Below are 25,847 nucleotides of genomic sequence, written 5' to 3' on the forward strand. Positions count from 1 at the left end.
TCTGAATGAGTTTTGGCGCCAATAAAGGCTTTTTCCCGCTCTAAACAGCATCGTTTCAGTTTGTCTACAAAACGTCTACATTTTTTGCCGTTTCATGAACTGCGTCTCTTTCTTGTGGAATGTCGACAACATTTACATAATTGAATTTACCGAATCATTCGATACATTTAGTTAACGCCGTGGCGCATATAGTCGCCTTCCGGGGTAAATTGCTATCCTCTATTAGCGAATTTTACAGGAAGGGTAGAAAACAGAATTAATTATTAATATACACTCACGAGCACGAAAGATGGACGCTTAAAATTTTTAATAAAATTGCCTAAATTTGTTTTTTTTTGTAACATAGATAAGATTTTTGTAACTTCGATTTTGTAACTTTGATAAAGATATTTTCACAATTTGTTCCTTGTTATATTTGGCAAAGACATTTTTCTTATTATGAAAAAAAAATTGTTTTTCTTCGAATTATTTGATTTATAATATAGTCTATATTCCTAGTGTTTAAGAAAAAAAAAAAAAAAAAGAAAAGTAAATGAAAAGAAAATACACCGTATTTATTGTCTTTTTCGTTATTCCAAAGTTTAGTCATTTGTTGTCTGTTTTATCATCAAACTTGGCTTCATTTTCAAGGGACGTCGTAAATTTCTTCCTCTCAGCATTTAATTTAGTATTTGCTTTATTAGGCAATTTTTACCCATTCTATTTAAATGTTGTTTCTATTTTGTTCTGTACAGTGGAACCTCGATAAGTCGGATTAATCGGGACCGCGGCCGATCCAGGTTATGGAAAATCCGGATTAGCCGGAGAATACGTTAAAAATTAGTAAAATACATACCTATACATAATAAACAAATACACATTATAATTGAAAAAACATGAAATACATATGCACAGTACAGTACATCTAAATTACGTACAGTTGTTACAGTATTGTTTATTTCTTGGTAAAAAAACTCAGTCAAAGTGACAAAATGTTTGTTCTGTGTGATGAAAATCGGTCCGGGTTAGCCAGACTTCCGGGTTATCGGGGTTCCACTGTACTTACTTTTTTATTATTCTGTCTTTGCGCCACTTTGCGGAGATTAATAATCATAACGTTTCTCTAATTCTGTATTTCCAAGAACATTAAACGTACATATAATAGATCACGATGATACGGAGATCACTAGTGGCCCAAAGGTAATTTCTCGAGTAGTTTAAATAAAACAGGAAAAATTCTGACTGACTTTTGTTTTTGTTTACATTTCATAATCACTATCATTTTCTTTGCATGTGTTCCTATGATGGGTCCGCTTTCCTAACTACATTTCTCGATGCATTGATATCTTGGGTCATACTAATATCAATACCATTTATCGACACGACCTGTCTAAGCGTCCCAGGTTTTTGGTTTTTGGTCTTCCTTTCTTAGTTCCCCCAGAAACTCGCAGATCGGCAATTATTCGTATTCGATGATTAATGTCTCGACGTTGAACATGGCCAAACCATCTAAATCAATGATCAGTCAACCTCGTCCAATGATTGATTGGTCGCTCTCCGGTTCCATACCGGGTTGAGTATTGATCGATGCGCGCACCTCTTACCCAGATCGGGATATTAATATCCGTATTAATATTTCAATCAACGCCCAAATTAAGTAGTGGTTATTCTTTCTCTTTGACGTGTGCATTTACTAAGTAACGCATCGTATTTTCAACACAATTTTCATGTGACAGTGACAGCAGATGGAGAAAAACAAAATGAAAAAATGGAGCCACCTAGATAGATGGAAGAGAGGCTGATGTAGAAGATCCTGGAAAACGTAGTAGACGAAATCGTTTTAAATGTAATCAATAATAAATTTGTTGTAAAATAAATATATGTTAAGCGGGAGAAACCAGTAAAAACTAAAATATCCTTAGGTAGTTATATTAGAACACTCTGTATAAAATATGTTTAAACCTCACTTAAAGTCAACAATCGAGGTATTATAAACTCTTGGATTCAGTAACCGCAAGTAACATTGAAATGTCATGCTTGTTATTTTAAAGGTGTATAATATTTAGACAATAGGTGGAATGCATAAAAAGTAGTACCTGCTAATGCTTCAAGTACGTACTACATTTTTGAAGATTTTACTACACTCACAAAGCATTACTACACTTACAAATACTTGGTAAGCGTTTTACTACACTAACAAAGCATTTAATGCTTTGTTAGTGTAGTACAATCTTCAAAAATGTAGTACATACTTGAAGCATTAGCAGCTACTATGTTTTATGCATTCCACCCAATAACCCTGGTGATATAGATTATTCTAGTAAGTATTTATTAAGGTAAAGACGATTCCGACATGCCTTGGGCTAGGTCGCTATTATTTGTTGATGTTTATACTCTTAGTTTGAATAACAGTAAACAAAGAATAATGTAGTCAGATTGAAGAAGTTTTATTAAAGGTACTTAAGGACTAAAGGTACTGTATCCCAACCACCAATCATATTTATTTTATTACACTGAGATGTCCTAGTTATAGGTCCAATAAATGAAGAAAAAGGAAAAGAAAGATTGCAGCCCAAAATTGATATAAATTAAAATAATTACACTCAGCTGTTCTATCTTTTAGTTATTGAAAGAAATAAAAACAAAAAGCTTTATGATACCCGCAATTAATTTGACATACACTATATTAACTGTGTTTATATGTTTTCCAAACTGCTTTCAGAAGCAAATTAATCACTAAAAATAGTAGAAAAAAGGAAAACTATGAATAGATCCTGGTCTGTGACATTTTTTCAGTCTACCGAATCACATTAGTCGTCCAAATAAAAACAAACTACGGCGGCTGGCAAACTACGAAACCCTTAATGTAGCTTTTGGACGCGCCAACTTGCTAGTCACTTCTTCCCGGCGGCTCCAGAAGGACGTCGCGAAGCGTCGGGGCGACCATAGAGTATTGGGTAACGCGAGAGTTGCGGAAAGTACGTAAACTTTGGGAAAAGTTTTATGGTTCGGGGAGTTTTTAATTAATGATGAGTAGGAACTAGATTATAGTGTTGCATTTGTTTCGAAATTTACATGGATGGCTACGTAAGTAGAAAAATGATACTCAAATTTTGTTTTGTATGTTTAGCTTGGAATTTACCTGTTTTTTAAATTTTAAGGAATAATAATAAAAGTGCAATATTTTAATAATATAGTTGTTAATATTTCATGCATGTATTTATTTATTTATTTATTTATTTATTTATTTATTTATTTATTTATTTATTTATTTATTTATTTATTTATTTATTTATTTATTTATTTATTTATTTATTTATTTATGTATTTATTTATTTATTTATTTATTTATTTACTTATTATTTATTTGTCTTATGTATGGCGCTTATACCATGGCTTATGACCATATTGTCCAGGAAAGTAAGACTTTTCTCAGGACTTTGAATAATTCGGGTATCCGACAACTTTTTTAGTTATTGTAGACCTATAGAAAGAAAACCTATATGTATCCTGCCAAGAGTTAGGAGCCGTTTTTTAATTATTAATAATTTAGTGCAAAACACATGATTTTTTACAATTTTTGGCATCCCATTATGAAGCTAAATACTTGATATAAAATTGCAAAATTTGATTTTTTAGAACATCGAAAAACTTCAAATGGACGATTTTTGAAAGTTAAGGGGAAGGCGCAAAATGTCGCCTGTCAAAATTTTCAATGTGTTTTAAATGTATTTATCTTTTTCAAAATATGAATTTTGAATGAAATATTTGCTATTAAAAATCACACTAAATTTTCTCTTTTATTTTTACCCTTGTAACCTATTAAAATAAACATTATAGAAGTTTACAGGAACTTTCGGCCCTCAGTAATAATGTAATCTTTTATTATTCTGCGTTTAAATTTTTCAAAAATATTTATTAGTTTTCTCAGGATTCGAAAAAAATTAATACATTTAAAACACATTGAACATTTGGACAGGTGACAGTTTGCGCCTATGTCCTTAATAAAAAGTCAATTTTTTGCTTTGCAAACTGATATTTTGATAACTGATAAGGCAAAATCGTTATTTGTTAATAAGTAGGTATTATTAAAATTAACATAGAACTTTCATATTTCTCCCAAAGTTGGGCATTTGAGTACTTAACAAACTCTCAAAATTTGAGACCGATCCATCAATTAGTTTAAAAGTTATTCTATTTGTTTGTCTCAGAGGCCTTTTTTTGAATAACATAGGTAAGCCAAAAATAATGAAGATAGGGTAATTCTGCGCGTGCCAAGACCTATGTTATTAGCATATAATAAAAAGAAATAGATAGTTGTTATTTTAGGACGACTAGAGGTTGATGTAGAAACGTAGATTGTAGAAGATGACTGATGTAGATTATCAAATATTTTGATAACTGATAAGGCAAAATCGTTATTTGTTAATAAGTAGGTATTATTAAAATTAACATAGAACTTTCATATTTCTCCCAAAGTTGGGCATTTGAGTACTTAACAAACTCTCAAAATTTGAGACCGATCCATCAATTAGTTTAAAAGTTATTCTATTTGTTTGTCTCAGAGGCCTTTTTTTGAATAACATAGGTAAGCCAAAAATAATGAAGATAGGGTAATTCTGCGCGTGCCAAGACCTATGTTATTAGCATATAATAAAAAGAAATAGATAGTTGTTATTTTAGGACGACTAGAGGTTGATGTAGAAACGTAGATTGTAGAAGATGACTGATGTAGATTATCAAATATTTTGATAACTGATAAGGCAAAATCGTTATTTGTTAATAAGTAGGTATTATTAAAATTAACATAGAACTTTCATATTTCTCCCAAAGTTGGGCATTTGAGTACTTAACAAACTCTCAAAATTTGAGACCGATCCATCAATTAGTTTAAAAGTTATTCTATTTGTTTGTCTCAGAGGCCTTTTTTTGAATAACATAGGTAAGCCAAAAATAATGAAGATAGGGTAATTCTGCGCGTGCCAAGACCTATGTTATTAGCATATAATAAAAAGAAATAGATAGTTGTTATTTTAGGACGACTAGATAAAAAGTAGGTATTTTTTTAATTTCCACTAATTTGTATACAATAGGTAGTTAAAATTACTCTAAATTCACAATCAAGATGCAGTAGGAATAAACAAACTAGGACACGTTAAATGTTACAAAGAGAACTCCCGAATCATAATTTACAATGTATAAACTTTGTAAATAATAATTTCGGATTAACATTGTAAATACATTGTAAATTATGATTTGGGAGTGCTCCTAGTAATATTTAACGTGTCTTGGTTTGTTTATTTCTACTGCATCTTGATTGTGAATTTAGAATAGTTTAATTTTAAAGATATAGACTTAAGACCAATGTATTTTATATGTATTTTTTTAATCATGAGAAAATTAATAAATATTTTTGAAAAATTTAATCGCAGAATGCATTATTACCGAGGGTCAAAAGTCCCTGAATACTTCTATAATGTTTATTTTAATAAGTTCCAGGGGTGAAAAAAAAACGAGAAAATTTAGTGTGATTTTTAATTTCAAATATCTCATTAAAACAACTTTTTTTTTATTCTAAGGTACTTTCAACCCTCGGTAATAATGTAATCTTTCATTCTGCGTTTAAATTTTTCAAAATATTTATTAGTTTTCTGAGAATTCGAAAAAAATGAATGCATTTAAATTGCATTGGACGAACATTTTGCGCCTACCCCTTAATGAACGAATGAACGAATAATAAATGGTTTCGTTTTTAATTATTATTGTGCATTAAAATATTAAATTTTCGATGAAAAAATATTTCATTTGGACCAGTGGATATATATTTTCGATTTGAATTTCTGTTTTTTTCGTCATCAAACAATTCATCAATATGTTCCCTTCACCTCTTCAGTTTATCTTGTTCATTGAGTATATATACACATTAAAAAAATCTTAGAAGAACACTTTTTTTGCTTTGAGCAGAGGGTGGTTGCATATTTAAAATATTTTTTCTACGAGCGTGCAAAAATGTCTACTTTCGCGCACGCATTTTAGTTTAGAAAGTTTTACTTTTCCGCACGCGTGTTAATTTAGATATTGTAGCGTGATTAGTGTAATTACTTCTAATTACAATAAAACCAGCGGTTCGTAATTTATATACGACTTTATTTTTTATTTATACAAGTTTACTTTACAAACTTTAGCTTAAGACTAACTCTATTTACAAATATGTCCTATTTATATATGCGATACAGATATTCCAGAAATATCTATATATCTCCAGCTATGTCCATGTGACTCGACCGCTTGCACGTCATCGGCGCTGCATCGGCGTATCTCGAAACATCGATAGTGTTCTGTCTGTCCCGAGACGGGAGCTGGTATACGAGGGTAGGTCAATAATTATTTTGTTACACTGCTCCCCTCTTAAGATCTGAGCGTCCCGATCAGCAACTCTAGATGGCCCAGGATGGCGGAATCTACAGGATTCTCCAGCTCTGCATACACCCCTAGAAAAGAAGTAACAGTCTACTGTCTTTGAAGGGTATGACATCTTTGGGTTCATGCAACACACAGTAATCCGTACGCCAGTTTCTCTGAAGATCACTTCCAGCATGCTTCTCACAATCTTCCAATCCAGATTTTCTACTGCATGGCCAATTTTTGGTAAAGCCAAATCTTTGATGTCATAATTACAGACCATTTTCTTCAAATTAGTTAGAGCACGCCATATGTTCTCGTAGCTTGGCGTGTCCGTATAAGACTTCCTGGTCACTATATACAGCAAAGATCGAGGACCATCTTCCAATCGCAATACTCTTCCAATTTTAGGTTGTTGATTCCTTAACTCGTCCAGGCGGCCGAACTTTCTATTGAATACGGACGAGATTCCTTTAGTCATCTCGAGGTCTTGGGCAACACAGTGGGCCAGAGAGACGTTTTCTGGAACACCAAACAGATCTTGCTGAACTTCTGTGGTCACGCCGAATCTAGCACTCTTTCTCGCTGCGTAATTTGACATAAATTGATTAAAACTTGGCTGTGCGACATCTTTCATCTCCTGTTGGAGGACTCGTGCTTCTTCTGTTTCATTTGAGCCAGCATATGGTGCAAGACGATTTATGTGAATAACTTTTGATTTACCGTTTGGCAACTTCTTAATTCTATATATTACGTCATTTATTTTCTTCTTAACTTCATATGGACCTTCCCATTGTCTTTGCAGTTTAGGACATAAGCCTCGACGACGTTGCGGATTATAAAGCCAGACAAGATCACCTACTTCGAAGCTTTCATTCTTGCATCGAGAATCATATTGATCTTTCATTCTGTCACTGGCTATCTGGATGTGTTGTCGGGCAAGTTCATGAATGTTGTTCATTCGTAATTTCAGGCGGTCAACGTAGTCTTCGCCTGCAACATGTTCCTCGGAAGGTCCGCAGCCAAACTCTAGGTCGCAGGGCAACCGAACTTCACGACCCAACATCAGGCAGGTTGGTGTTTGACCTGTAGTTTCATTTACGGCCGAGCGGTAGGCCATCAGGAATAAATGAATGTGTTGGTCCCAATCTCGCTGATGTTCAGATACAACTTTGGACAAGTGTTTACCCATCGTTCGGTTCATCCTCTCGACCATCCCATCTGATTGAGGATGCAGGGGTGTTGTTCTGGTCTTATTGACACCAATCAATTTACAAACGTTTTGGAAAAGAGCTGACTCAAAGTTTCGCCCTTGGTCGGAGTGGATCTCCAAGGGAACACCAAATCGGCTGAAGAATTCTTTAACAAGTACCTCTGCAACGGTAGCAGCTTCTTGATTTGGTAATGCATAGGCCTCGGTCCATTTCGTAAAATAATCCATGGCTACCAGGATGTATTTATTTCCAGCATCAGTTTCTGGAAATGGACCTGCAATGTCGATTGCTACTCTTTCCATAGGACTGCCAACATTGTACTGTCTCATGGGTGCTCTCTTTTTACCAACTGGACCATTACCGGATGCACACAGTTCACATTTCTGGCACCATCTTCTTACATCATCTTTACAGTTCACCCAATAGAACCGTTCTCGAACCTTTTGCAGAGTCTTCGTAATACCAAAGTGTCCACCTGATGTACCGTCATGCAACTGACGCAATACTTCTGACACTTTACTCTTAGGTACAATCAACTGAAGCTTAGATTCTGTACCATCATCGTTCTCAAAGGTTCTGTACAGAAGATCATCATCTGTATCAGGCAATTCCATTGGCTCCAGTAGGCCTTGACTTCCGGACTACATGCACTAATGTTTTGCCAACTAGGTCTCTCACCTCGACGCATCCAATCCAATACTCTTTTTATACATGGATCGTCTTCTTGGGCTTCTTGTAACTGTTGTGGCTGCCATTGCTCATTAACGACGGTAGTTCGTCTCACAGGGCAAAGCTGTTCATCTACTTTAAGCCGGTGATTACAACTTTCACTGCATGGCCGTATCGAGGAAGCATCTGTATTTGAACCAACTCTTCCAGCCCTCTTCATGCGTCTCTTCGGCATCGTGTCACGAATCACCCTCCGTACCATTTCCACCAAACGTTCATCTTTTCTCTTATCGCCTTTTTCCACGGTTATTACTCGATTGTTTCGTGAAGCTTGGCTAGCTGCTTCGTGTTCCAAGGCAATAGCAAGTGCTTCATCTAAAACTTTCGGTCTTGCTAGTCGTAAAGCTTTCTGTAGTTCATTATCTTTCAGCCCATTGACGAAGGTATCTACTGCAATTTCTTCTAAAACGCTGTCTGGCACCTCTGGATAAGCCAACCGCACCACACGAGCCACATCTGCTTCAAATTCTTGCAGATTCTCACTTGCTCGTTGACTTCTACTTCGCAGTTGTGCTTTGTATACTTGTTGTAGATGGGCATCTCCATAGCGTTTTTCTAGACGAGTGAACAAGGTCTGGTAACAATTTTCTTGACCCTTGGGAATTGACCTTAATATATCTGCAGCATCACCTCGTAAAGCAGCAGTCAAGGAAACAGCCTTTTCTTGTTCGGTCCAATGATTGGCGGTCGCAATAGCTTCAAACTGTCTAAGATATATGGACCAAGAGGACTTTCCATCAAATGGTGGTAATTTGAATCTCATATTATGCGACGTTTCGTCTCTCGGTAGTTCATCTTTCACTAAAGGATCTAACGTTGCTGCATTAACTGATGGTTGTACTTTTGTATCGGTTATCCTGCTCTCTAGCTGTTTGATCTTTTCTTCTACGGTCTCTACACTTTTCTGCATCTTATCGAATGTTCTAGAAACTTCTTCAAATTTCTCATTGTTCTGTTTACAAACTTCTTCTAGTTTTTCGTTGTTTTGCCTACAGACCTCTTTAATTATTTGAGAAGTCTCATCGAATCTTTTAGCAACATTTTCGAATTTCTCGTCGCTTTTTCTACTAACTTCTTCACGTTTCTCGTCGCTTCTTCTACTAACTTCTTCAAGTTTCTCGTTGCTTCTTCTAGAAGTTTCATCGATCGTTTCAGAAACAGTTTTTAATTTCGATAAGATTACTTGTTCTGCTGACTGGAAGTGGAACGTCTTTGGGTCTTCTCCGTTCTTCGTGAGGACATCCTCGAGTCGTGCTTGTAGGACTATCTTGAGCCCACTGCTGTCCAGATCCCGTTCCTCGAGCTGTTCACGGAGCTGTTTTACTGTAAGTTCTTGTAGCAACATCTTTGGTCGGCACACACGTACTTTCCAAAATGTCTTTTAACAGTCTTTCCGAATACCGAACAATCAACGCACTTTAACTATTCCCGACGAATAAAGTCCAAAAGTATTTTAAAGTCTTTCCGAATACCGAACAATTAACGCACTCCGGTTATTCCCGACGAATAAAGTTCAAAAGTATTTTAAAGTCTCTCTGTAATTCACTTATTTATATCGCACTAAGTTAACCGAACACCGACACCAACTGTAGCGTGATTAGTGTAATTACTTCTAATTACAATAAAACCAGCGGTTCGTAATTTATATACGACTTTATTTTTTATTTATACAAGTTTACTTTACAAACTTTAGCTTAAGACTAACTCTATTTACAAATATGTCCTATTTATATATGCGATACAGATATTCCAGAAATATCTATATATCTCCAGCTATGTCCATGTGACTCGACCGCTTGCACGTCATCGGCGCTGCATCGGCGTATCTCGAAACATCGATAGTGTTCTGTCTGTCCCGAGACGGGAGCTGGTATACGAGGGTAGGTCAATAATTATTTTGTTACAATATGTTAATATGGCCTTAAAGTAATTATAATACATGCAATAAACTAATATTTAGATATTATTTACTAATTTATTTCAAATATATCTTATTGTGTTCATGTTTTAATGAAATTAACGCGAGAATTCGATGAAATGAAATAATTTTGACATAATATTCGAAAGTCAAGGATCATGTCTAAGGCTACTAGTAATAAGACTGGAATAATATGAAATGTTTTTAACCAACTTGAGGACTTGGGATTTGTAGATGACATATGCCTTTTAACAGAAAATAGACAACAAATGCAACGCAAAACTGAAAAAGTAGCAGAGGCAGGGAAGAAGGTCGGACTCAACATAAACGTCAGAAAAACTAAGATAATGAAAATAAATACACCAAGAGAAATGGGAATATCACTGGGAGGCACGGAATTAGAAACGGTAGAGAAATTTAACTACTTGGGCAGTCTTTTGAACAACAAAGGAGGGACGGAGGAGGACGTAAATCGGAGAATAGGAATAGCTCAAAACTCATTCAATATGCTATGGAAAATGTGGTCTTCACGTCAGATGACAAGTAAAACCTTCTTCTTCTTCAAATGCAAATCCACTAATGGATGTTGGCGATCACATTTTCCATTAACTCTCTGTTTCTTGCAATGTGGATCAGTGATTGTATGTCGGTAATCCCTGTCCATTGCCTTATGTTTCGGAGCCAGGACATTTTCTTGCGTCCTATTCCTCTCTTGCCTTCAATTTTACCCTGGATTATAAGTTGAAGGAACTGGTATTTTTCGTTTCGCATGATGTGACCCAAATACGCCGTTTTTCTTTTCTTGATGTTTTCGAAAAGCTGTAAAGAAAAGCAAGTAAAACCAAGATAAGATTATTCAACAGCAACGTGAAGACTGTGTTATTATACGGAGCAGAAACTTGGAAAGTGTCAATAAAATGTATCGGACAGATGCAAGTGTTTATAAATAAATGCCTAAGGAAGATTCTTAACATTTACTGGCCAAACCGTATATCAAACCAAGAATTATGGACAAGAACTAACCAGGTACCTATATCTAAGACAATATGCAAAAGGAAATGGAGTTGGATGGGGCACACACTAAGAAGACCTGATACAGACATAGCGAGGCAAGCCCTAGAATACACACCACATGGCAAGAGAAGACCAGGTAGACCCGTAGAAACGTGGAAAAGAAGTGTGGCAAAGAAATAAGTGCTATTGGGAAAACCTGGGCAAAAATAAAGATTAGTGCAAAGGATAGGACAGAATGGAGGCATACAGTTAACGCCCTATGCTCCGCATGGAGTGAAGAGGAATAAGTAAGTAAGTAAGTATTCGAAAGTCAAATCAGTAGACAATAACAGTGGTTTTGAATCGTCGTCATGGAAACCAAGATCGTCGTCATGCTAACCAATTATGCTGAAACTTTGGTTTTGACAACCTTGTCAAAGAATTAATTTGTGTACAGTTGAGTCCGCAAGTCTTTACCCGTGCGTCATTAATACCTGGCGAGATAAAACACATACTTTTTATCTAGCATCATTTCCTTCCACGCATGAAACTCATGATATGACGTGCTGACGTTTGTTATTAAGTAAAAACACATGTTATTTTTATGAACCATCTAGAGTCAGTGCATTGAAAAGAGATAGGTACAAAAAAAGACGATTCGGTATGTTTTCATATTTTAAGCACAATTTGTTTGACGTTTCTGCTTTGTTTAATTTTGTGGCTGTCAGTCAGTTGAATTTTTTGCGGTTTTTGTCGAATTTTTGCGTTTTGAAGTTTCTTTATATTACACAAAGAGTTGTTTTCACAACTAATTTTATATTGGGCTTTGAAATTTTAAGGTAAATAATTATATTTTGGCAATTAATATTTAAAACATACAAAGCTAACGTCATTCACACGGTAAAGAAATGACTGTTTAGATTTCCGTCAAAGTGAATAAAATAACAAAAATAAAATATAATATTGAATTTTTTTATAAATTGTTTATTTATTTATTAATCAATAATAATAAAATAATTTATGAAGCTGTAACTTCAAATGTAGCTGTAATTCTGCACAAAAATTTTGAAGCAAAACTTATCATTTGACATTCTATATATTTGATAACGTCAAATTTTATAATAAAACCCGTAATCGGAACAGTAGCCACTTTCTGTCAGTTGTTGTTGCGTGAAATAGATTTCCGACTTATTTCGTATGCTTTAAATGATGACGCACGGGTAAAGACTCGCGGACTCAACTGTATGTATTTTCATTAATGTTGTTCTGAAGCTATTTTCTTGTGGCATTTTTATAATCAAGTATATTCAAATGGGAAATAAGCCACAATTTTACCTAAAAATGATTTTATTAACGCGACGCCCAAGTCGGGTGTCGTTGTCAAAATACAAAATAATACAGTATTATTACAAAATAATACAGTATTATTACAAAATAATACAGTATTATTTTGTATTTTGACAACGACACCCGACTTGGGCGTCGAAACGTTAATAAAATCATTTTTAGATAAAATTGTGGCTTATTTCCCATTTGAATATACTTGATGTATTTTCATATTAATTAAATTAATTGATTAAGATTTGGTCATTTTTTAAACACTCGTAGAAAAAATATTGTTCCTAACGCTTGCAGAAAGTTTCTTTTCCGCACTCGACTGCTTGCCGAACTCCCGCTTCGCGTCGTTCGGCAATCTGCAGTCGCGTGCGGAAAAGTATGACTTTCTGCACTTGTTAGGAAAATAACTATATTAAGTACATTATTTATTAAATATATAGTATTTATTACAAAAAAATAATTCAATAAATATGTATTTAAAATATTTAAGTTGTTAAAACAAGAGTAATAGTTTTATCGTTACAGTAGTCGAATGTTTGCATCACTTTTTATGACTTTAACCAATTTAATAAACTGTAAAAATTTATAACTTATGGAAAAGAAAGTTGAATGAAATAAATTATCGATTTAAAAAGTTCTGAATTTTCGCTTGACACTAAAGCTGAAATAACATTAAATAAATGTCATAATTCGCTGGTCATAAATCACGAAAAAGTTTCTTCTCAAAAGTGAAAATTGGCCATAGAGCCAAAATCTCACATGATCTATCTGTCTGATTTTAATATTTGACTTGCGAGATGGAATCTAGATAGTTTGGTAGTTATACTTACTTCGTACACTATTTGCTAAGGGTAATAATTAGTCAAATATACTAGGTACAGTTTGATAGCCGATTTTTTTCTCAAAAGTCGGTTATCACTAATTTTAATTTTAATTTGGGAACGAATGATGTTGCTATATTTTTCTTATAAAAAATTTGTATACCTGAAATACAATGTTAATTTTCAACGAAAACTTTTCGTTTATAAATTTGCAAGAGTCTGTGTGTTATTGCGTTGCCGCTCCTGCAACACTTAGAGCAGGTGTATCGATGGATTCTTATGTAGTTTTGCCTTCTGAATCCAAATCTGAAAACGGCATTTCGATATATCTAACCGTCTTCGAGATAATCGACCTCAAAGTCTAAAATGTGACGTCACAATCCGGTTATCTCCTACAGACGCACTAAACGTCAGCTCAAATGGTTGATTAGGAAGTAGGCTACTTTTTTTAAATCTCGATTTGCCAAGCATAGGTTATTTACATTTGAGTTTGACACTTCGTGAATGTCAAACTAAATTTTAAATTAAGTATTAATAAAACATCAATGACATTTGATAGTGAATTTAATTATTATATAAAATAAATAAGATGTTCAAAAATACAATTTGAGTATAAATATTTTAAAAGCAATAATTTATTAACAGTTTTAAAAAGGTTTATACCAGTATAAATACGGCCTCCCCTTTATGATAAATGGACTGTTCCATTTGCTATAAAATTAAAATATTATGTATACGCTCTGAGCTTCGCTGGTGGCGCTCCTAGCGGATTAGTAATTCAACTTTCACCGGTAATTTTTAAATTTATTATTTAATTGTTATCGCTTAATATTTACAACGCAAAAAAGTAATTAAATTGTAATCGATTTTTTTAAGATTTTGCTAATCATTTTGACGTTCTAATGATAAAATATGAATTTCTTACTTCGGATACTTTCACAATTATCGTGTAGATGTCGCTAAGATTAATAGATTAATTTATAATTAAATATTACGGAACATTAAAAAAACTTAAATTCAGTATTTAAAACGTAAGTATATTTAAGGTAAAAATATATACCACGGCTTTGACCAACTAATTTTTTTTATAATTAATGTTTTTACTTTTAATTTTAAATTAATCACTTTGACATTTATGTCAAATTTCCGGTAAACGTTTACAGACTTACCACTATTGGCGCTCGCGAATTTGTAAATATCCCCTCTACGTACGAGCTCACAGCGTATACCTAGTCGTTCCCTAAACTCGACACAACTGGCTAGTGATTGTAGAAGGTAATTTTTTTGTTTTTTGAGAATTTTGCCGAAATTGGCAAAATTACTAATTATTTACTAATAATTATTAACTATTTAGAAATTATTTTTTTGTCGAATTGGCAAAATTATTGACTAAAATCACTAGCCACTATTGTGTCTGTGTACATCCTTCTAATGGAAAAAAATATTTGAAGATTTTTCTCAAATTATGGATACCAAGAACATTTTCATTTATAACTCTTTTATTTTTAATTTGACAAATAATAGTTATTCTTCATAAAAAGCTCTTCTTGTTCTAAGATTTATGATGCAACCGTGTCCCAAAAGTAGGGGAACGGTAGAATATTTCGCGAACTACACATCGGATGGAAAAACTGAAAAATAAGTGTTCAATCATTTTCAAAAATCTATCCAATGACACCAAACACCAACTCCCACTACACCCCCTGGAGGTGGGGTGGGGGTTAACTTTAAAATCTTAAATGGAAACCCCTAGTTTTTCTTGCAGATTTGCATTCGTTACCTAAAAGTAAGCAACTTTTATTCAAGACATTTGTCGAACTGTGGATAGATGGCGCTATAATTGGGAAAAACCATTTATCCTGATACCATAGGTAAATTATAGAAACGGTCTAATATCTCGAGAAATACACTTCCAAATAAGAAACCAAAAAAACAGGTTTTTAATATTTTTCGAAAACCTATCGATAAACACTATACATACGGTGACCATATCTTTTTAAAGAAAAAAAAGTACAAAAAACAAAAATGTATTAAAAACGCAAAATGTATCTTGTTATTGGACAAATATAACTTTTTGACATTAAAAATAAATAAACTATGTAGCTAAACATAAAAAATTATATCAATGAAACTAAACATAACACATTACATTAACTTTGAAAAAGTTACACGCCTGTAATTAAGAGTTTTTAGATGAGGGACCTGGAATAGCCTCATCTTCTTCCGGTTTTTTGCATCATTCATATTTTTCTGAACTTAAAATTAATTTAAGAAGGTCCAGCTTCGACTGAAGTAAATGAAACATTTCATACAAGTCTTACCAAAATTTGCGTACACCAGCATCGCTGCCTTGAAAGTGGATATGGACATTTGTGACTTTTCCGACGCATTTCCGATTACAGAAAATAAACGCTCGATAGCCGCATTAGTACCCCGAAGACAAAAAATAAATTCGCATAATATTTGTAAGTTTTTCAGTTTGAATTGATCTACACACTTAAAAACTTTAAGCCATCGATCCTGACTATTTTTTTCTTCTCTGTTCCACTCAGCAATTTTTTCACTTGTAGCCACGTCTTTCAAAAATTCCCAGTTCGTCAAACAGTTGATCTTCGTTTAACATGGTTGCCTTGATATACAATTTAAAAGCTTCGACAGAATAATAAACATCGTTCCATGTTATTTCACTTCTTATGCGAGCTCCACACTCTCGCCGAAGTCGATCGAGGTTCAACCAGTACGAGAGTGTAGACGATCACCTTGTGTAACTTTGCCTCACTTAGTTCTACTTCCATTCTCTGTCGGTCTGGTCAAAGGGATCTTGGTCGGTATCGCACCGCTCTTTGTCGATATCGCACTTCCTCGCGAAGTAAAACGAGTGTGTAGAGAGGGTACTTCGGACTTCGGTCAACTTTGGCGAAGTAACTTCGCCGAGAGTAGTGATGAGCGAGACTGGTCTTGGTCTTGCGTTCTTGGTCTTGGTCTTGCAGCAAGACCAAGACCAAGACCAAGACCAAGACCGCCTTTTGGTTGCAAGACCAAGACCAAGACCAAGCTTGCAAGAACAAGACCAAGACCAAGACCGAACCTTGCAAGACCACGCAAGACCAAGACCTACCTGCAAGACTCTTTCACTTTTTTGAGAAAAATTGGTTTTTATTATTTAACTTTATTGTTTTAGTTCAATAATATATACTGACATTGTAAGAAACCTTCAACAATATCGAGTTTTTAAAATACATAATATTTTGGTTATATTTTTAAGTCGTTTTGATTAAGTCAAACGGTTTGCATTTTCTCAACCTTCAAAGTGTCCAGAAGGCAAGTTTTCAAACGGCGACAGTTCAAGGACAATTGAAATTACTTGTAAGACAAAAAAATGTAATTATAGATAGGGTAATCCATTAAAAAAATGCAATTAAAAACGGTTTTTATGTACCAGTAGTTTTCGCTTTTTTGTCTAATAAAAATACTGACACTTATTTCAATTCTTTTCGCATAATCGAGGAAAAATGTAGGTCGTTAAATTTAAAATTAATACAAAAAATATAATAGATTTTGAAAAGGGATTCACAATGCTGTGAAAGCATTGTGGCCTGAATAAAAAATAACTGGTTGTCGATTGTAATGTGTCAGGCTTGGTATCGCAAAATCCAAAGCTTAGGTTCAGTTTCTGAATATATAATGACAAAAATTCCGATACTGGGAAATTTTTAAAATTATTTTTGGTTTAATTTTTTACAATCAACGAACGTTGGTAGTTGAATTATTTGTGAAAATCCCGGATGACAAGCGCGTAAAGAATTTTACTGATTTCATAGTTGAAAACTATTTGGAAGAAATATATAGGTTTTCCCCAGAAAGGGCCAGTACTACAAATAGTATGTGCCGCACTTAAAATGCATGCGCATCATTTCAGTGTGTTTTAAATTCTAGTTTTTACTACCCACATCCGAATATTTTCAACTTTTTAAATGTCATAATGGGTATTCAATCCAAAAATATGTAAAAATAAAAAGTGTGAATAACTCGTGTTACGAGAGCAATGTAGTTTAAATAAAATTAAAGAACTGCAAGATAACAAATTACAGAATTAAGCGTTTATAACTCCCCACTAGGTTTAGTTATTATGTTATAGTATTAGGTCTATAAAATAGGTATGGTAAATATGTAAGTATTTACTAAAAAGTATGTTTTAGTTAGTTTATAAAAAAAGTTAATTATATTAAATAATGATTAACTAGAGTAAAAAATATTTGATTTTTGTGTTCTCTTAAAAAAATTTAATTTATGTTCTTAAATTTGACCCTCGTAGGATACATACTACAGTGTTCGAGTGAAAGGAGCAGATCATTATCTGTTAACAACTATAAACCGTTTATCCCTTTTCGTAAAATCCGTGAATTGAAGGTCCCCGACCATTTGTGGCACCTTTAAGAAGCTCTTTTTCTTTAATATTTTATTAAAATACAGGGGCAATAAACAGTAATCCAGACTCAAGACGTGGTCTGAAGGCAGGCGGCAGGTATCGACAGCATGCAAAACACAACGTGACACAACCGAAGGCAGGCAATTGCAACAAGGGTTGTAAATGCAGGTTTTTCCTACTGATAAACATTACCATTATAAAAATATACTCTAATCTCTTTATATAGAGAGAAATAATTAGGTCATTAGGTGAATGTATAATGTTAAAATTGGTATCCGTTTGAAACTACATTCTACATTCTTTTAAAATTTTAAATTTTAAAGCTAAAAATATAGTTTCATTCTTCACATCTTTATTTATTTCAATGTATATTTTATTCGAAATTGTTTGGTTCAAATTATTACTACCAAAAAAGCAAGACCAGCAAGACTCTTGCAGCAAGACCAAGACCAAGAACAAGACCGGCTAGTGCAAGACCAAGACCAAGACCAAGACTGCCTTTTAGCTGCAAGACCAAGACCAAGACCAAGCTTGCAAGAACAAGACCAAGACCAAGACTAGCCTGGTCTTGGTCTTGTTCTTGTTTTGCTCATCACTAGCCGAGAGTGTGGAACCGCTTTAGATCTATGCTTTTGAATAGTTTAAATTCATGAAAATTTGTACTCCAGTTTTGTAGGTAGGTTACACATTTTGTGTAAAAATGTTTCACTTGTGCAGTGAAGTTTTGTGTACGACCACCGCACCATAAGCCTGATGTCTCACACACTTAAAATGTTTTTAAAGATCATTCATAAACGCATTTACCAAACACTTGATATGGATATTAAAGAAAAGAAACCCACTTTGGATTTACACTACTATAATTCATAGATGCTTGGATGTGAACCAGGATATGTACGTCTATTTCATAGATTACAACAATGCTTTCGATAATGTCCGCGACAAAGAGCTAATGGACGTCCTCAAAACAAAACAATTACAATACAATGATCTTTGAATTATAACAAATCTATACTATAAACAGCAGGCACACATACGCATTAACGAACACACATCAGAAGAGTTCGAAATTAAAAGAGGAGTGCGACAGGGGTGTGTATTGTCACTATTACTATTAAATACATACTCTGAAGAAATTATGAAAAAAGTTCTTGAGGGAGAAACAGCAGGAATAAAGGTACCTAAATGGAACGCCAATTAACAACATTAGATATGCTGACGACACTATCATAATATCGGACAACCTCCAAGACCTCCAAAAGCTAATAAACAAAGTTGAGTATGGAGAACTATATGGAATATCAGTAAACATCAAGAAAACTAAATTTATGAGGTTATCAAAAACCCAAAATAATGATAAAAGCCTGACAATTAAAGGTAAAATTTTAGAACAAGTTGAAAACTACAACTATCTTGGCACAATAATTAGTCACATAAACGATTACTCCAAAGAAATCAAAGTTCGAATAGAGAAGGCAAGAACCAACTTCAATAAAATAAGAAAGGTAGTTTGTGCAAGAGAACTAAAATAATTAAGACTTAAGAGTTAGGCTGGCAAGGTGTTATATTTTCTCGACTCTGCTTTACGGGATAGAAGCATGGTCAATTAACGCGTCGACTACTAAAAAGTTGGAAGCATTTGAACTGTGGTTGAAGGTACCTGAAGATAGCATCGACCGAGCCTGTAACAATGACGTCATGAGAAGAGTCAACAAAAAAATGGAAATATTGGAAACCATCAAGACACAAAAGCAGCAATACCTGGAACAGTATACAAAGAAATTTGTTTAAAAGTAGTAAAAGAAAAAAATATTCATTTTTTAGAAAAAATAAGTACATTCGCGTGTCCTTAGAAAGGTTTTAAAGTACATTAGGACAATATTTAAAAATAAGTACTGTCCTACTTAAATAAGTACATATGGTCACCGTAACTATACATGACCCTCCAACACACCCCCTGGAGGTGGGGTGGGGGTAACTTTAAAATCTTAAATAGCAACCCCCACTTTTTATTGCAGATTCGAATTCGTCATGAAAAATTAAGCAACATTTATTCGAAACATTTTTTAAAAATGCTGATAGATGGCGCTAATAAATCGTATTTTTCCAATTAAAGCGCCATCTATCAACAATTCTAAAAAATGTTTCGAATAAATGCTGCTTAGTTTTTCATGAAAAATCCGAATCTGTAATAAAAAGTGGGGGTTGCTATTTAATATTTTAAAGTTACCCCCCACCCCACCTCCAGGGGGGTGGGTTGGAGGGTCATGTTTAGTGTTATTCGATAGGTTTTCGAAAAGTATTAAAAAATTTGTTTGGTTTCTCATTTGGAAGTGTATTTCTCGAGATATTAGACCGTTTCTATAATTTACCCATGGTATACGCCATCTATCCACAGTTCGAAAAAATGTCTTGAATAAAAGTTGCTTACTTTTACGTAAAGAATCCAAATCTGCAAGAAAATCTAGGGGTTTCCATTTGAGATTTTAAAGTTACCCCCACCCCACCTCCAGGGGGTGTAGTGGAGGTTGGTGTTTGGTGTCATTGGATAGATTTTTGAAAATGATTGAACATGTATTTTTCAGTTTTTCGATCCGATGTTCAGTTCGCGAAATATTGACCGTTCCACTACTTTTGGGACACCTTGTATAAAATTTTATTAATTTTATACGAGGTATATAAAAAATATGAATTTCGATCAAGAGTAAACTACCTTTATAGTTCATAACATTTAAATTAGAATGATATAATTGCACATTAAAACATAATTATTAATTCTAAACTACTTTTCATAATAAAAATTTTCCATGTTATGAATTAAAATACGTAAATATACAAAGTTTTCGTTATGACAATGCTCGCATTTTCAGCTTGTTATAGAACTATTTTTGTTCTTCCAGGTAAGTTAGTTTTCTGGGAGGTTTGGAAAGTCTTAAGATTCTTATAAAATTTGTATATGTTCTTATAAGAAACTGCATATTTTGACTGGAGATTGGAAAAAAACTATTATAATTATTATTTGGAGTTTTCTCAACCATTTGTTTGATGCAAAATTTTTTGCAATCAACTCGAAAGTGCGACATTTAAATACATTTAAAAAGAAAAGAAAAAAGTTACGTTCATCTTTTGGTCTATCTTTGAATTATAACAAAATGGTTGATGGGATAATAAGGGATACAAAAAAACCTCTAGATCAAATATATAATACACTGAAGAACCCGAATCCAATGAAGATCGTAGAGTCAATAATGTAAAACAGAAAATTCTACGTTGCGCTGCACGAGAAGAAGAGCAGATGGAGAGACCAAAAAAATGGCCTGCTTCAAGGAAGCGTGCTTGCCCCAGCTCTGTTTATATATACATAAATGACCAGCCAATAAAAGAGAGCACTGGGCACTTTTTATATGGCGACGATCTGGCTATTGAAATACAATCGAAGAATTTCAATATTATCGAGGGAAATCTCAAAGCTGCCATAAACAATATGTCTTAATATTATAGAGAAAACTACCTTCAGCCAAATTCCATCAAAAACACAGGTAAGCGACTTCCACCTACATACAAGGGATGTGAGGATAGAACCATGCCCCGGAATCTTATATGAACAAACTGGGGAATTTCCTCCATCACTTTCACTACCGTCAGCTAATAAAGAGAAATGACAGCCTATCTCGCTCACGAAGACTTTAACCAATCATTTATGTTAACGCCATATCTGAATGTCATAAATAAAATAATCAAACGAGGCTTAACTCGGCAATGTCAATTCTGTCAAAAGTAATGACAGTTAGTGGAAAAAATTTTCCATTGGTTTACAGTTTTTATTTTTTATTGTATTACCTTTAACGATTTGTTCTTAGTAATTTCAATTTAAGTTGGTTCCTTATCCTTCGTTGATAAAGTGTAGTTTTGTTTTAGTTACGAAACGAAAGAACTTTTGTGTTGTGTTAATAAAAAAACTGAACATGGTTTATTATTGTTGTGTACCGTTGTGTACAAATCATAGAAAAGTTAGAAAAATGCATAGAAAGTTAAATAGTAATTAGTTTATAACTGTTTTATCTGAAACAACAAATAAATACACCTACCTATATTTAGAAAAACATTGTCATAACTTTTTTTATATCCCTTTTCCTTACTAAATTTGACAGCAAAAATAACATATTTTTGTAACTTGGGAATTCCGAATAATTTATGAGTATTACTTAGATATTATTTAAATAAAATACTTTAACAAGCTTAGTAAGTTCTGGTATTTTATTTTAATAATATAGGTGAGATTATAAGAAGATATTTTAATTAGTAACGAAAGGGCCCGCAAGAGGCGCTGAACGGATGAAATTAATGCTTGTCCATTTAAATTTCCCGCCAAATAGTGATTAGTTAACACTACGGTCGCAAGTGGCGAAAGGAACCAAATTTTTACAGTGAGTTGCCTATCTATCCGGTAATACTATATTATTAATCTATGGATAGAACTACAAGTCACATGGGAGGAAAAAGTCCTACATTACACAGACAAAGCAAAATAGAGGTAAGTTAAGTTAAGAAGTTAATATCTCAACTACCTGGAAGTAGTTGGAGCGCAAGACCTCATACAATGAGAATAACAACACGGGAATCTGTTAACAGAAACGTATGCCTGTCCAGTCTGGGATCGATCAGTTCACGTAAAACACATTGATGTAGACTTGAATGAGACATGTAGGATAGGGATGGCGGTTTTTGACAAAAAACCGGTTTTCGGTTATACCGGTTTTTTTTGCTTACGGTTTAACCTGGCGGTTATAACCGGCCAAAAAAACCGGTTTTTGGAAAAACCGGTTTTTGGTTTTTTTAATCCAATAGGTTACAAAGTTACATTTACAATTACAATTTTCCTCTCCTCCCAAAATCAAAAAATTCCCCAACCATTTCAACTTATAAAAAAATTTCCCAGACTCTTTGAAATGGGATTTAAAAAAAAATAATATCAACATAAATATTTTACTTAAAAATAAATTGGATAATGCAATGTATCTTTTATTTTTGCTACCATCAAAAAAAATTTATCATGTATTACTTTTAACACGTTTGTATATATTTCTAGAATTACATTTTAACTCATTTAATACTTCCTGTATGGGTGTATCGTTTTGAAAACGTAGGGAAATTCTTGGAGATTCGTATTCGTAATCAGTAATACGATATGCATAGGCAGAGCATTATTTTTGGTAATCAGATAAAATCATTCACCGACTTTCAATGTCAAGAGTTAAGAGTTTAGTTTAGTGTGAAAAATAGATGATGTTTGGCTTGCGTCTAATTCAAACAGACACTTCTTATGTAAATATTATGATTACAAATACCTTTTCAAGGAAATATTAATAAAACTTAATAACTGATTCTGCTGGCTGATGTGAGATTGCACTTTCAGTTGGCTTCTGTATTTATAAAATAAAATAAAATTTGAATTATGGTTTTGTTTGGAATAGTTACTTGAGAATAATAATTATGATTGGGATCCCAAATAATACCTAACCTAATCCTAATCACCGTAAAAACCTAATAACCGGTTTTTTTCTTTAAAAAGAAAAAACCGGTTATAACCGGGACAAAAAAATAACCGGTAAAACCGGTTATTTCGAAGTAAAAAAACCGGTTTTAGGTTTAAACCGGAAGGTTTTTCCCATCCCTAATGTAGGATAGGAACTGGATGTATAAAGCCTGCGCCACTTAACCCTTTTTTTCAGGCAGGTTTTTCATCATCCAAAGAACGCAGAGAATCTTCATCATCACTTCATCATCAGAAGTAAACTACATACATACATAATCGATGATCCTCTTATACCGTAAGGTGTCGAGGTGTCTTCTTTACTCGTTATTCTCTGCGAACTTACGCCACTTTTTTCGGTCCCTAGCTAATTCTTTGGCTTCCTGCCACGATTTTCCTCTATCCTGCAATATTTCCATCACACTGGTATTCCAGGGGTGTATGAGTGTGTTATAGAGGTAGCACCTTTTATTGGAACGACCACATCAAACGTCATAGACGGGAGATGGTTTTTGATAACTGGTCCTCATAAGGCACTCAACTCTCACTTATGGCTCCACGTGCCACATCCCGGGCAACTGCATTGGTCTGCAGGCTAAACTAAGTGAGGGTAGCCAGACATGGTGATAGGTTGGACAGTGGCAGCTGGCTGTTACAAAACTGACCATGCGGCGAGAATGATAGCCACAGAAACGGCACATATACAGCGGTGCAGAAGGCAAAGGGAAACCACTGCACTATTTTCCCAAGAGAATTTCTTCCCATAACGATGACAATTTCGGCAAGTGAAGATGGAATGTGTAGCGACCCGACTCACGCTCGGCGCCATCTCGGTTCCGGGTCGGATGGTGTGAAATTTGCTACCGGCTGCCAAGGTGTGAGGGATCAGGCACCTGGCAGAAATTGTGCGACTGAATCCAAATTTTCATTTAATTTAAGAAAATGTCAGCGAATTGGTACATGGAACGTCCAGGGACTGATCCAAAATCCTGGAAAGTTACACATAATTGAAAAAGAAATGGCAGACCACAATCTTTTGGTACTGGGACTCTCAGAAGCTCACTGGAGAGGAAAAGGGCATTTTAAAACAACTGCTGGCAACGTCGTCTATTTTTCAGGCTCAGATAACAAAAGTACAAATGGAGTCGCAATAATTGTACCCTCTAAACTTAACGACTGCGTAATTGGATATAATACTATTGATGACAGGATAATATCCCTTAAAATGAGAATATCCACCAATACCCTACACCTTGTCCAGGTATACGCTCCTACAACAGCTGCACAAGAAGAAGACATCAACAGGTTCTATGGCTGTTTAGAAGAAACTGTTCGTGCTATTCCGAATCGTGAACTCGTCATAATTTTAGGAGATTTTAACGCCAAAGTGGGGTCATCTAATGAAAATATTGAAGGAGTGCTGGGCAAAAATGGACTAGGACAGAGAAATGAGAATGGTGATCGTCTAGTGGAGTTCTGTGTAGAACAACATCTTAAAATTACAAACACATTATATCAACATCATCCACGGAGATTATACACATGGCGCAGCCCAGATGGACGAACAAGGAATCAAATAGACTACATCCTAATAAGATCAAGATGGAAATCGTCGTCCATCAACTGTAAAACATATCCTGGCGCAGACTGTGGAAGCGATCATCAACTCTTGGTATTGAACGTTCGACTTCGTTTTAAAGTCCCCAAAAGAAGACCCCAGAGAAAAGTCATGTTTCTAAGTCCATCAAAAATCAATGACTTCCGAGAAAACCTAGAAGATGCTCTTTCTTTAGACCAAGTAGATAATGACCCTGAGAGCACTTGGATCTATCTCAAAGATAAGGTAATCGAGGCTGCAAAAGACTGTGAGGCAGCGGTTTCCACTGGCCGTAAGCCATGGATATCCGATAATACGTGGACTGTGATTCAACGCAGAAAAGCACATAAAACTAGATACGGAACAAACGATGAATACAGAGCGTTATCGAGAGAAATCAGAAAACAGTGCCGCAAAGATAAAGCTGATTACATCTCTCAAATATGCAGAGAGATAGAGGAACATGGCTGTCGAAATGAACCGAGTGACTTATTCCAGAAGATCAAACTCCTTACCAGAGAGTTTAAACCTCAAACGTGGTCTGTAATAGATAAGGAAGGTAATTTAAAGACCGATACTGATGAAATATTGGAAACATGGCGAAACTACTGTGGCGAGCTATATAAAAATAATGAGGTATCAGCAGAAAATCAGTGGCCTTCTGACTACCCTAGAGAACCTACTGTCTTACTCGCTGAAGTCAAAGATGCAATTAAATCACTAAAGGGAAATAAATCCCCAGGCATTGATTCAATACCATGTGAAATACTACAGTTACTAGGTGACAAAGGATTACATATCATCCATTCTATCTGTGTCGCTGTTTGGAATTCAGGAAAATGGCCATCTGATTGGTGTACCTCAATTTATATCCCACTACACAAAAAAGGAACT

At 34.4% G+C, this 25,847-nt stretch overlaps 1 protein-coding gene across 1 annotated transcript in view; it reads left to right on the forward strand.

Annotated features, from left to right (window-relative positions):
• Window positions 1-2,873: 2,873 nt before the first annotated feature.
• The window catches only part of LOC114329390 (TWiK family of potassium channels protein 7), a 330,581-nt gene continuing 307,607 nt past the window's right edge, over window positions 2,874-25,847 (forward strand). The window contains exon 1 of the mRNA XM_050642206.1: window positions 2,874-3,066. The gene's annotated coding sequence lies outside the window, so the exon portion shown is untranslated. The remainder of the gene's footprint in view (window positions 3,067-25,847) is intronic.

Source organism: Diabrotica virgifera, chromosome 1 (genome assembly GCF_917563875.1).
Source record: "Diabrotica virgifera virgifera chromosome 1, PGI_DIABVI_V3a".
Taxonomy (NCBI): Eukaryota; Metazoa; Arthropoda; class Insecta; order Coleoptera; family Chrysomelidae; genus Diabrotica; species Diabrotica virgifera.